Genomic DNA, 13734 nt, shown 5'->3' with positions numbered 1-13734 from the left:
TAAAGCTCATAACTCAGACAATTCTCAACAAAAGTAGGTCATTAAGTAGTGTTTTGGATACGTCTCGCTTTAACGTCATCTTTAACACTGTGTGATAAAAAATGGGATGTTCCATTTAAAAATATCATATTGGCATTGAGCTCGCCTTGACTCCTCCACTCAAGGTCAACCGGATATGATCATTCAATAGAACTTTTAAAACCCTACAACTTTAGTTGGAAACATTTTTCTTAAAAATGTTTCGTTTTCGAGATATTTGACCGTTTCCAGACTTTTCTAACTAAAGTGATATGGTCCATTATCGATGATTTTATTAAAAAATTTTTCCAACGAAAGTTGCATGGCTTGAAGGACGACACATGACGGAAATGTGGATTTGACCTTGAGTGACCTTGTCAAAATCAGGCCAAGGTCATTAATGCTTTTCTAAATAGAAACTACAACTTTTTATTACATATTCTTGTAGCTTATCTCGAGGGCTTTCCAAAACACTCTACCAAAGTTACATTTCATTGAGAGCTATAAGGAGCAATTAAATATGTTCTTGGTGATCTTTCGCAAGGCTAGTGTCGTTAGCACTTGCGTCATAGATAAATTAGCTAGAGTGAATCTGCTCTCCTTGCCAGAGGAGTGGCAAAATGCTCTTCGTAAACGACGAGACAAATAAAGTTTGATAGATTCTTCTAGCCAAATCACAGACAAATTATTCAGCATCGTAAGGCATCTAGCTGAGACAACTCAGAGAAGTGCTGATATATTGGACATATTGTACGTACTATATTTTTGAATTATTTCATAAAAATATTGAATTTATTAGATATCATGCAGAATAAAGCAGCTATTATCCTATCTTGAATATTTTGAACATATGAGATATGAGAATAGAAAAATATTTAACAGAAAATACATGGTACTGAAACAATTGTCTTATAGTAGTAAAGTTTTATTTTCTAAGTAAACTAAGCTTTAAAAATCTAAATCCTTTATCATTTTTTCCTAAGTTATTTTTTAAATAAAATGTTTTAATATAATAAAATTTATTAAAATGTTTTTTTGTATCATAACTGATTTTGAATCATTCTTTATTGTAGGTTATTGTATTTCTTCTAATAACTGTTATCGAAAAATAAATTCAGAAACAGCATTCCATTAAAAAAATCCAAAGGTGACCTTCAAATCTTGAGAATCACCTGAAAAAAAGCGTTACTGCCGCAAGGATTACTTTTGCACCATGTAATTTCTCTCTTTGTTAGATAAATTATTATTTATTATTATCGTCTCACTATACATATATTGTCTGTTTAAGAATAATTATTACGATTTTACCGATTTTGCTGTTATTTCAGTAACATCCTCTGACAAGGTTGATAACACGAGAAACGAGCTGGAGCATCAACAGCAAGTGATAGTGTGATCGGGAAAGCTCTTAGGAAAATATGGTAAATGCGAAGTCACTGATAAAGTATTACTTGCACTGGCCTTCGCGTTTTTCCTCGCCTGCGTGTTTTACATTTCACAAAAGAGACTGTTCTGAAAGCCTTTGTATGTGATATTAATGAAATGGACTGATCATTTACGGTGATATCGTGACTATAACATATTGCGCAGGAATTCTCACGATAAGTGACATAGAGAATGTATGTACTATTTAAGAGGAGAAATCGGGTGAGTTTTTATAAGTATTTTACGCGTGTGTAAATAAATTGCTCGTTAATCTCTGAAGGACGTTTCATTCGGTCACCAAATCTTATTAAATAAACTCAACTGGTTGTATATAATGGTATCCTGTAAGAAGATAAAATATTTATTAAATTTCAAAATGTATACACGTTTCTACTATTCATTATCACTAAAATAACGATGTCATATCGCGAGACGCTATGGAAACTAATTGCTCGTACATTTTTACAACCGCTTATGAATTCCTCCCTGGTGACTATTCCGTCTCTGTCTACGTCCATCTTCTTGAAGAACTTGTCCACTTCTTTTGGATGTTAACTGCGGGCTGGATGGTCTGCGCGTCCTGCTCCATCTCCATCTCATAAATCGCGAATATTATGACCGACATTTCTTGCTTCGTGATGCAACCGTCTCTATCAAAATCGTAGAATCTGATGAAAACTAGGTCCAGAGAGTATTTCGCATGTTATGATCTTCGAGATTATTGACTTCAATAAGTATTAGTGATCAAATATTTAATAAATATCCAATAATCAAGTAAAATTTCTATTGCGACTAATATTAATATATTTAAATATCACTTTTTAACTTTGAATATTATTCCGAGGAAAAATGATTATATATATAAATTTTCTCTGCACAGCCATCATTAAACAGCAAGAAAAAAGTACAAAGTGGTCAGTCTGTGCCCGAAGAAGTTACAGAAAATCAAACCGAGCTTTTTAACTGACACGAAATAAAAATCTTTCAGGTTACGCTCGAAAATGAACCTGGAATCAGACAGTCCGTTACTAACAGCAATTACTGCTCATCCAAATATCCAAGAGAGCTGATCGACCATGCCGTTCACGATCGATGCTGTGAAAGACAAAGTTCGCTGAAGCTGACGAAATCGTCACCGTCCTTATCGAAACTGTGGAAGACGATTTGCGTGTATCTAGTTGAGTCGCCCAATGGGAACAGTTTTTGGCGTATGCGGGTTTCAAATCGCCAGGCGTCACACTGTTTGCGCAGCATCTCCGCCGGCGGATCGTATCGTCGTCAGTCCCGAAAAGACGGGACTCTTAGCTGAAAATATTTAAGCGAACGTTAATTTAGAACGCGATGTCGTGAACTTCTCGCGAAGAAATGGGAAAGAGATCTTTCCTTCTAAGTATTCTCTTGACGCGTGAAAAATTAGTCGCAAGTTTTGATACTTTTTTTGTAATCTTTTCTCTTCTTCTTATTCTTGTAGTATGTAACGATTACCGTGCGCGTGTTAGCTCGTTTCATGTAGTGAAAAGTAAAAATAAGAATTCTGAATAGTTTTGTATACTAATATTTCTTTCGTAGTCATAACATAAAAACTTATGCAATGTGATTTAACCCTTTCGTGTCTGACTTTTTTCTAGAAATAATCTGCGTCTAATTCACGTCTTACTAAAGGTTTTTAGAATTACTGATTATGAATTTGTAGTCAAAATTTCAAAATTCAGAATAGTACCTATAGTTGTAAAATATTTATATAGAAATTATATAGAATACACAGTCAATATGTCCCACCGCATATATTTCATTTCTCACCTTTCGTTTATATGTAAATAACGATAATTACGAATATTGTGATCTTATATATATATATATATATTTATATAATAAATTATACAGTCTGTTTTGTCAAATATTTATTTCTATATACACCTTTCCCTTTTTAAATGCAAAATTGCAATTAAAATTTAACAATATACAGGTTAGGAGTCATTTAAAACCCAACGTACATCGCCACCATCTCGATCAGCTGATTGAGTGCAAGGCTTGCTGTGGATTTGCTGCCAATTTGCTCTCGTGTCTTGTGCGCAAGTGTTGCTCGGTGTTTGGTGCCTATTTGGTGCTAAGTTATGCGCTACAAAACTTGCGCGGTTTTTGTTGCAAATTTATCGCAAGTTGCCCCGCATCAAGCCTTGACGTCAAAACAATCCTAAAGAGGACACAGTTGCATATGGGTTTGGCATCAAGTTTTGATCGAATTTGCTGCCAATTTGCGCTCAATTTGCACTCATTTTGCTCATTGGGATGTGCTATAATTATAGAAAAGATAAAATTTATTAAAAAATATAAACTTTCAAGCTTATTATCTAATTTTGAAGCTGAACTTGTAGCAATTTTGCAAGCATTGAGAATTATATCTGAAAAAAATATTAAGAAAGCTATTATAGCATCAGATTCCAAGAGCGCTATTGCAGCTATAATAAGTATTCCAGTTAAAAGAGATACTCACCTATGGATTCCTCTGGCAAAGGAGTTAATATATCAAATAGAAAAAGAAAAAGCTGAAGTCATACTTTTATGGGTACTAGGCCACTGCGGCATTAAAGGAAATGAATTGGTGGATATCTTAGCTAAGGAAGCAACGGACAAACCTACGTCTATAATGAACCATCATAAGCAAATATACTCTTGTTTAAACATTTATAGAATCCTTTTTTATAGAATATATATATTATAGAATAGATTTATAGAAGGAGAAGATAACGTTGGAAGAGGCATCTCTTTTTCTTAGACGTTCTGCAATAAAAAAAGGCTTTAGATACTTCCACCGCACTAGAGAAAAACTCCAGGCCCTTGGTACAGGGAATTCTCACATCTCTCTCGGAGCACACTGACCCTGATAGGACGATTAAGATCTCATCATATTGCAGTAAATTTACACCTTTTTGAAAAGGGTATTGTAAGCTCACCTTTGTGTCCATGTGACAAGGCGCCAATGAGTATGGAACATGTATTCTTCGAATGTTGCCGGTTTCCAAAGGAAATAGACCTATTTAAAATACAGTTATTTAACGCAGGAACGTTGGCTCTGCTGAAAAAATTGCCGACATTATCTTCATGAACAACCCAAAGATTTTCTTAATACTGGAAAGATTCGTCCGCAGCCTAAATCTTAACATTTAAGTCTGGACATCAACCTTTTGTTATGATTAATTATCGCCAGGCTTAACACTCCATTTGGCGGACGAAATATCTTGGAACATTTTATATCTAGGTAGTGGACAAAGGAGTAGTAACTCCAGGACCAGATTTTATCCATCCATCCATCAGGCTTCTCTCTGTTGTAGTTTATATAGTGGAAGAACAGGTGCTCCAAACTCTGAACCGGTGCTCCACAGGAGCATGACGAATCCTCTATGATGTTTTTGTCAGCGAGATGTTCATTGGTCATGATGTGGTGGGATCTTAGGGCGGGATTACGATGGACTTAACGTAACGGGACGCGACGGGACGTGAAGTGACACAAAACCTAAAACACAATGCTGCGTTCAGAAGAACAAAATGATCAGTGAGCGCTTAATGATTCTCGCTCCTGATTGGCGAATACTTCTGGGTCTATGAAGAATCTAAAAGAATGCTCCAGTCGCAGATAATAATCACTAAGCGCTCACTGATCATTTTGTTCTGCTGAACGCGGCCATTGTTTTATATGCGGCTAGTTACGATCGACTTTACGTAACGTGACGTGAAATATCGGAAGTTAACACGACGTAAAGCTTGCCAATGTCAAGTTTAGATGTTGCATTCCGTCAAGTCGAACTGTTCATGTGACACTTTCAAAAACGGAGTTCTTCCATCAGGTTATGCCCGTCGCCAAACTGAATTCTTCTTACACTCTCTCACACACTATCTCTCACACTAATATAACCTCAAACATCAAATCCACGTAACGTCGCTTCACGTCTCGTCGCGTCCCGTTACGTAAAGTTCATCGTAATCCCGCCCTTAGTCTTGCAATCATACTTAGGATGTTCCTAGGGAGGAACGAAAGGTTTGAACCAAGGAGCCGTGAGTTTAATCCTTGTACGGTGAAAGTATCTGCGACCTTTGAAGACTGCTGACTCTTGAAGAGATGCGATTGCTTGTGTAGTGGCCTCTTCATAGAAGGTATTAGTCATGTTTTCCGCTAGTATAATATTGATATGATTCACATTATTATTGTTGTTACTATTAACATTATTTTTTCCATTGCTAATTGCCGCTTCTTTGGCCAAGCTGTCTGCCGTCTCGTTTCCAAGAATGTTTATATGGCTAGGAATCCAAATGAGTCTTGTGTCATATCCTTCCTGAGCGAGATTAATCATCATGTCTTTGATGAAATAAATCCAAATACTTTTTTTCCCTTTTTGTCTGTTGAGGTCAAGGCTGTGAGAACACTTAGTGAGTCTGAGGCCACAAGTGATTTTTTGATCTTGTACTCCCTAATGTTTTTCAGAGAGTTTATTATTGCCATGGCTTCTGCATCAAAGATGGACATGCTGTCATCGATTTTGCATTTTATGGAAAGTCCAGGATCTTTATAATACACTGCAAAGCCTGTGCCCTTGTCTGATATCTTTGAGCCATCGGTATAAAGTATCTTGTGTTGATGTAATCCTAGTTTTTATATCATATCCATAAACTTGTTATTAATCTCGTTTGTTTTGTATTTGTATCAGGACTTGAACTTTGGGCCATGTCAGTTGAGAATGGAGAGGAGGTGGAACAGGCAACAGGATTAGGATCATGGTTGTTTTGTCATGGGATGCTTAGTTTTTTATATTTTTTAAGATTGTCACAACTATCCGTAAGGATGTTTGGTACGTAAAATCTTGTAATGTATTGAAAATTTAAACTACAAGGAAGACTTGTTTAATGTAAGTGTGGAAGTAACGTTTTGTATAAGGTGCAAGTTAAATAAAAAAACTCATCTTTAATTAGTTTTATGTTAGAGAGTTTCTCAGGATCTTGTGTTAGGTTCTTACCCAGTTCCACTATAGGGTGATGAGGGGCCGAAAGGGCTTTGGCGATATATTTTTTTGCTAGAAAGGACCTACGTACAGGAAGTAGGAGTTCCCCAGAGAGATCTAAAATCACGTTTGTTGGAGTAGTTTTCATGAGACCCAGGATAATTCTAAGGGTAGCAAACTGGAGACGATCCAGCGTTTGGGCCTTCCTCTCTTGTAGGTCTAAATAGGCCTGGCAACCCCAGTCCAGGACCGACCTGATCAAATTCTTATATACGGATAGCATGATTGCAGGATGGGCTCCCCAACTGATTCCCATAATGGATTTCAGAATGTTAATTCTGGGAATGGTTTTAGTTTTAAGTTTTGCAATATGGAATTTCCAAGTTAGTGCGTGGTCAAGGGTGATACCTAGGAATTTGGCCCTATTAGAGAGATTAATCTCTGTACCGTTGCACTTTATTCTAAGATTGAATTTTTTGACGTGATTTGAAATGTTGGAAAATTATTTTTTTGAAAAGATGCAGAATTGAGATTTGAAGAAGTGGTATCAAGTCTTATATCCTGCAGGGAATTTGAGATGGCTAGAGTTGCCTCGTTTAAATATCTATATATTAGGCCCAGGCTTTGAGAAGAGATAAAGACTACTAAATCATCTGCGTACATAAGAGTTTTTACTTTATTTGGAAGGTTTCTGAGGATAGAGGATATATATATATATATATACGAGGGCGGTCCGATAAGTACTTAGCCTCACCGCCCGATGGCGCCATTATCGCAAGAGAAATTTACTATCGTGTAGTACATTCTCGTAGACGGCTACTGTCGAAATTTCAGCCGAATCGGACTCGTAGTTTTGTTTTGACCGCGTGTGGAAGCGGGCGTGTCCGCGGATTTTAGAAAAATGGAAAAAGAGCAATATCGGTCGGTGATTCGATTCTTGTTTTTGGAAGGGAAATCGCGCAGCGAAATCAAAGAGCGCTTGGATGCTATGTACGGTGACTCTTCTCCTTCGATGGCGACCGTCAAAAATTGGTTTAACGAGTTTCAACGTGGTCGCACTTCGGTTTTTGATGAGCCACGCCCAGGTGCCCCGAAAACGGCTACCACGGAGGATAACATGACAAAAATCCACGATCTCGTATTGGCAGACCGCCGATTGAAGGTGCGCGAGATAGCTGAGACAGTAGGCATCTCAAAAGACCGCGTGGGTCATATCCTGCATGAAATTTTGGGCATGAGAAAGCTGTCGGCGCGATGGGTGCCGCGTTTGCTCACTCCGGACAACAAGCGCAACCGTGAGACCACTTCAGAGCAGTGTTTGGCGCTGTTTAAGCGCAATCTGAAGGAGTTTCTGCGTCGTTTCGTGACCGTCGACGAAACATCCACTGGTACACACCAGAGACCAAGGAACAGTCGAAACAGTGGACTTCACCCGGCGAACGTGCTCCGAAGAAGGCGAAGACTGTCCTATCGGCCGGAAAGGTGATGGCCACCGTTTTCTGGGATTCACAAGGTGTGATCTACATCGACTACCTGGAGAAGGATAAAACGATCACAGGGCTGTACTATGCCGAATTATTGGGCCGATTCGACGCCGAATTGCAGAAAAAACGGCCCCATTTGGCGAAGAAAAAAGTGCTCTTCCACCATGACAACGCACCGGCTCACACCTCCGCCCTCGCCACGGTCAAATTGGTCGAATTGGGCTACGAACTGCTGCCCCATCCACCGTATTCTCCAGATTTGGCCCCGTGCGACTTCTTTTTGTTTCCAAACTTGAAAAAGTCATTCGCCGGGCAGAAATTTGAGTCGAATGAGGAGGTCATCGTCGCCACGGAGGCCTACTTTGCAGACCTCGAGAAAACGTATTTTTCAGACGGGTTAAAGAAGTTGGAGCATCGCTGGGTCAAGTGTATCGAGCTAAAAGGAGACTATGTTGAGAAACAAATCGCCACTTTTCCAAAATTTTCGTTTTTCTTTTGTAGGCTAAGTACTTATCGGACCACCCTCGTATTAAAGAGAATGGGGTTTAGTACAGAGCCTTGTGGGAGGCCTACTTTAGTAGTACGGTTACCAAGTGATGTTCCATCTACAAAGCCTTCAACTGTTCTACAGGAAATAGTATGATTAATGAAGGAAATAATTTTGGGATGAAGTCCGGCTTTAGTTAGGATATCGTTGAGAATCTTCGGATTTACTTTGTCAAAGGTGCTATTTATGCCAAGAAAGACAGCCCCCGTATACATGTAACAAGAAAAAGCTTTTTTAATTTCACTGACCAGGATAACAATATTGTCTAAGCACGATTTAGCCTTTCTAAAGCCGAACTGGGTATCCGGAAGAATCCCATTCGTCTCCGCCCACCATTCAAGTCTGTATTGAATGATTTTTTCAAAGAGTTTCTGTAAATTGTTAGCTAACGATATGGGTCTATAAGAATTTTTTCCTGTTTTAGGGACAAAAATCATATTATAACTCCCCCAATTCATTGGATAAATGAAAGAATTAAACATTTTATTATATATCTTCCTCTGGCAGTCTAAATTGGATTGGGGGAGGTTGAGGATAATCTTATTGGATATTAGATCTGGGCCATGAGCCGATTTAAGTTTTAGTGAGGACCAAGCAGTGTGGAATTCAGATTTGGAGATGGGTTTTATAATTCGATCGTTTGACTCTTTGAGTTTGGCTTCCCTGATGAATGTTTCTTCCGGAGACTGAATGTTCTTTAAAGGATTAGAACAAATGGACAGGGAACTGAAGGGATTGCAGGAGGATGTGTTTGGGGTGGAGGTAGAGACCGCCTTATGAAAGGTATTTGTAACTATTATTTTTTGAGCAGGAGAGTCTGCAACCTTATAAATAGGTTGATTTTTGCCTTTGAATGATCTAATTATTTTCCATACATGACCTATATCCGAGTTGGGGGTAAGGCTGTCACAGAATTTTACAAAATTTTGTTTCCGAATAAGACGGAGCTCCTTTTTAATTTCTTTGCTTCTTATTTCATATTTACGGAGGTTGTCAAAACTAGGCATTCCTAAGAGTGTTTTAAATAGATTTCTTTTTTCTTTCATTAGATCTGAGCATGATTTATCCCACCAAATGGTGGGAAGTTTGCTTCTGAGAGAAGTATGTGATTGTTTTACACCCCCAGACTTACAGATACTTTCTTCTATGTGTTCGACAAATTTGGTGTACACTGTATTGCATCGATTCGTTCCGCGAGAGGGGAAATGGAGGTCCTCCTCTCTGGCATGCTATTGTGCGCCAGCTCTCGGCGGCCGGCCGCCCGAGCGCTCAACTTATCGACGACTTTGCCGACACTGCAATGGTAACATGAGCAGCGAAAGAATAGTTGTTGCGTCGATAAACACATGTATGTGAGAAAGTGGGAGAATATAAAGTCTGCCACTTTTATTTGGAGAACTTTTGTCACAATGTAAATCGTGTTATTTTTGACATAATAATATTAAATAGATAAACATAGAAAAAAATTGTATACCGTCACACATACGCGATATTGGATCTAAGTGAGAGATTGGTGCGGTGCATATATGTGACGTTGATTGCAAGCAAATTGAATTTTTGATTAATCAAATAATTATGCGCACATACGGAAGTGTTCCTTTGTTAATATTCGGGTGGCTCTGAAAAGAGCCGTTTGATGTTTGGTTCTGAAAAGAACCGTTTTAATAATCTGTCCAATGCCCTTGGCGTGCAACAACTTGTTGGAGACGTGCGTCGATGGAATTGTGCAAATTCCAAAAAAATTGAGGCTCCCGTCTAAGACCCTCCCATGCGTTCCTCGCGTGTGCAATTAGAGCAGCTCTTATTCTCTCATGACCAGGATCCCATGAATTTACAATTATTGTCCAAACATTTTCTATTAAATTAAGATCTGGGGATTTCGTTGGCCAGTTGAGAACTTCAAGCTCTGGGTGTTGTGCAAACCACTCTTGAACGATACGAGAGGTATGAACAGCGCTATTGTCCTGAACTAGACGAATTGTCGGCATATCCTCTTCTGCGTAGATTCTGCGAACGCTAGGGAGTAAAACGTTCTCCAGAATATCTACGTATTCGAGGGCATCCATATGCGGCGATACTTTGACTAGTTCACCTGGGCCGTGTGCACTAATCCAACCCCACATACCACAAGTGATACGTCCACTCCGATCGCGAGGAACAACATATTTTGGATTTAGACGGAGAGAATCAAACGGTCTCCATACGAACTGCTGTCGATCCACCGATGAACAAAATACCTTTTCGTCCGTCCAAATAGCTCCCAATCTTCTGGCAAAACGGTGTTTATTTGCTCTAGAGCAAATGCTACACGATTATCGCGATGTGCTTCGGTCAGTGGTATCTTCCGGGCAGGACGATAACAATATATGTCGGCGTCATTTAGTCGACGTCGCGCAGTGTATGCCGAAAACGGCAAATCCAGTTGATGTACACTTTTTTTTTTCTTTTGGTGACCCTGGTGAAACCCTTATGGGTACCCACAGGTCATTGGGGGTGACCCGTGGGTTATGTCGGACTCGCACCGACTAAAACACCAGGGGGGTATCTTCCTGGGGGTAGCGATAGGCGGCCGTAGGTACTAGCTTCCTATACCTTCTACTGAACCGCCACCCCCGTTAGCTCCGCTTTCGCAGAGCCCCAAGCCATCTAGGGTCCCCCGCGCACCACTGGACTTATGGGGGGGATGGGAGGGGGAGCCGCGTGGTTAGACACGAGGGCAAAGCCCTCGTGCCGCCCATGCGACTGCCGAACCTCCGCTCCCTTTTATCCCCCCCAGCCCAGGAAGGGGGAGCGGGTAGAGACAGCCCTAAGGCTGTTTGCCCGCTCAAATCACCGTTCCTGGGATAGGGAGCGCCGTCCAATCAAGGGGTGCGCGGGGTGAACCGGGGCCAGGCATTGACTCTCTCCCCCCGACACGTGGAGGGAGAGATGCCTGACCCCGTCCGGCCGTGCTGCTGGGCCGGCGAGGGAGGGGGGCACCCACCCCCTCCCTCAACCCCACCTCTGGTGTTCGAGGTGGGGTAAGGAACCGTGCCCGGTCCCCCACCCGGGACGCGGTTCCTCTTCTCCCCCCTCTCCCCCCGACCCACACCGGTCAAGAGGGGGAAAGGAGGGAGGACTCCTAAGCTGGTTCCTAAGATCCGGCAGGAGTGGGACCTTTAAACCGGGTCGCGCAGCTTCGCCTAGGTCCCCCGTGGTATAAGGGGGTCGGCTCCCCTCTACGTGAGGGAAGCCGGATCTTCCCCCCCCCCACGGCCCAGGACCGCCGGCGACCCCTCTGGTCCTACACCTCGCCGCCACCACTTCGGCGAGCACACCCTGCGGACGATAGCACTTCCGTGCACGTCCGCTTTTACCGCCGCTAACAGCGGCTCCCTTCCCCCCCTACTTCGGTAGCGATGAACGTGCCATTGCACCCATCCTCCCGAATCCCTCGTTGGAGGGGCGGTTCCCGCGTCTTCCGCGTCCACCGCCCCCCTTGAGGACCAGCCAGCAGGCTGGGCCGGCCATTCGATGGCCAGCCTCCCTCCCGCCCTCCCGGCACACCGCGCACTCCAGAGAGTTGGTACACTTTCGCGCGGTGTGCCCGCCTCGGCCACACCTGAAGTATGACCCGCTGCGATTGACCGCAGCGGTACACTGCTCCCTCTTGTGGCCGAGGCTCCAGCACTTAAAGCACTGGGATGGCCGAGCAGGCAGCAGCCACGCTGACTGTCGACCGCCCCAGTGCGAAGGTCCTCTCCCGTGCCGCCTTCACCGCGGCGGCTAGCGGGAGACGGGACCATGCTGTCCCTCTTCCTCTCGGTCTCCACCTAAGGGGTCCGAGTTGAACGTCCCCCTCTGCGCATCCTGCGCAATTCGCGAGGGACTTTGCCAACTCCACTGGGGAGGCCGCCTCATTAAAATCTGTGAGGCGGACCTCCCCTCTTTGTACCGGGCGACCAATGGCCGCCTCCGGCAACAGCTCTTTCAGCCTTTCGGCCAAAACGTCCGCCCTCGATCCCTCGGGGCCCGGATCCCGGACGCGGACTATCATGGCGCCATTGGCGCTTCGTCCCACATCCACGTCCGGGATCTGCAGGTCCCCAAGGGATATTTCTTCCGTAGCTTTCTTAAGGGGGCCTCTTATGCGGAGGCCTGGGGGCCTCTGCATAAAAGGCCCCCAGGGACAACTTAATCGTCACGGCGGCTGTCCCCGTGATCCGTGGCCATCTTGTCCTTCCCTCTTGAGGAGGCGTAGGCCGGGGCCGGGGGGAGGCTTACTCCCCCACCTCCCCTATTTCTCCCTTCCCTTCTTCCTCCTGTTATAGCAGGGGGGCGGTCCGGACGATGGTTGGACCCTCGTCCCCACCCTCTCCCCCTGCTTCCCTCCCTGGACTGCTGGGGGGCAATGGTTCTGGCCTTACTTGCCCCCCTACAGTCGCCCTCTTCTTCCTTTCCCTCTTTCTTCCTTTTCTTCTTCCTGTGGTCCACGGTCGCCCAAGACCCTTCCTCTCGGGGGGCGACCGGGAGGTCTCCGACCACAGGATCTCTACCTGGGGCCGGAGGGGGAGGGGTCTCGTCGGTTTGGGTGGAGGCGACACTCGTCGATCTCTCCACCCCCCAGATCCCCCACTCTGAAGTCCCCTATTCCTCCGTTGTCTGAGTTGAGGACTCCACTCGAGTCCTCAACTCAGTTCCCATCTCCATATTCTCGGTTTGTACCGAGGCTTCTCTCTTTTCTTCCTCCTTCGCCTTCATTTCCTCATCCCTTTCCCGGAGTTTCCGTCTCCACTCTCCTCTCTCCTTCTCCATTCTCATCTCCTTCCTCTGCGTCTCCTTACGGAGTGACAGGATTTCTGACGCTTTTGACTCTAGTGCCTCACATAGGCCTTTTCGGCACTCTTAACTAATGTCAAGCTTCCTTTCTAATTCACAGTTCCTATCCTCCAGCCTCTTTGAGGCCACGAACAGCTCATCCATGAACTCCAGGCTCTTTTCGAAGATCTCCTGGAGTTTGCTCCTCTTGCGTAAACCCAGAGTTCTGTTATTGCCCCATATTTGCCCTCGGAGGAATTCGCCCCATTCCTCAAATCTGGAGGCTAGGGGTTCGTGGTCTTCCTCTCCTTCCTCCATCTCTTCCTCCCCTTCTTCCATGGCATGTGCCGCTTCCCATTCGCTAGAGTCCCTCTCCTCCTTGTCCTCCCCTCCTTCCTCTTGTTTTTCTTCCTCATCCGAGGAAGTCCCCGACTTGAAAAAGTCAGGTAACCTCTCTCGGATCTCCTCC

General features: G+C 43.5%; 2 pseudogenes; one reads left to right on the top strand and one right to left on the bottom strand.

The window, feature by feature from the left end:
- Positions 1 to 538: 538 nt before the first annotated feature.
- On the top strand, positions 539 to 1560 carry LOC112588243 (uncharacterized; annotated as a pseudogene).
- A 167-nt stretch (positions 1561 to 1727) lies between these two features.
- Positions 1728 to 5606, bottom strand: LOC105187051 (Kv channel-interacting protein 2-like; annotated as a pseudogene).
- Between the last annotated feature and the right edge of the window lie 8128 nt (positions 5607 to 13734).

This window comes from Harpegnathos saltator, unplaced genomic scaffold (assembly GCF_003227715.2).
Source record: "Harpegnathos saltator strain DR-91 unplaced genomic scaffold, Hsal_v8.6 scaffold179, whole genome shotgun sequence".
Lineage (NCBI taxonomy): Eukaryota > Metazoa > Arthropoda > Insecta > Hymenoptera > Formicidae > Harpegnathos > Harpegnathos saltator.
Note: the sequence above shows the minus strand (reverse complement) of the source record. Positions and strands in the feature narration are given on the sequence as shown.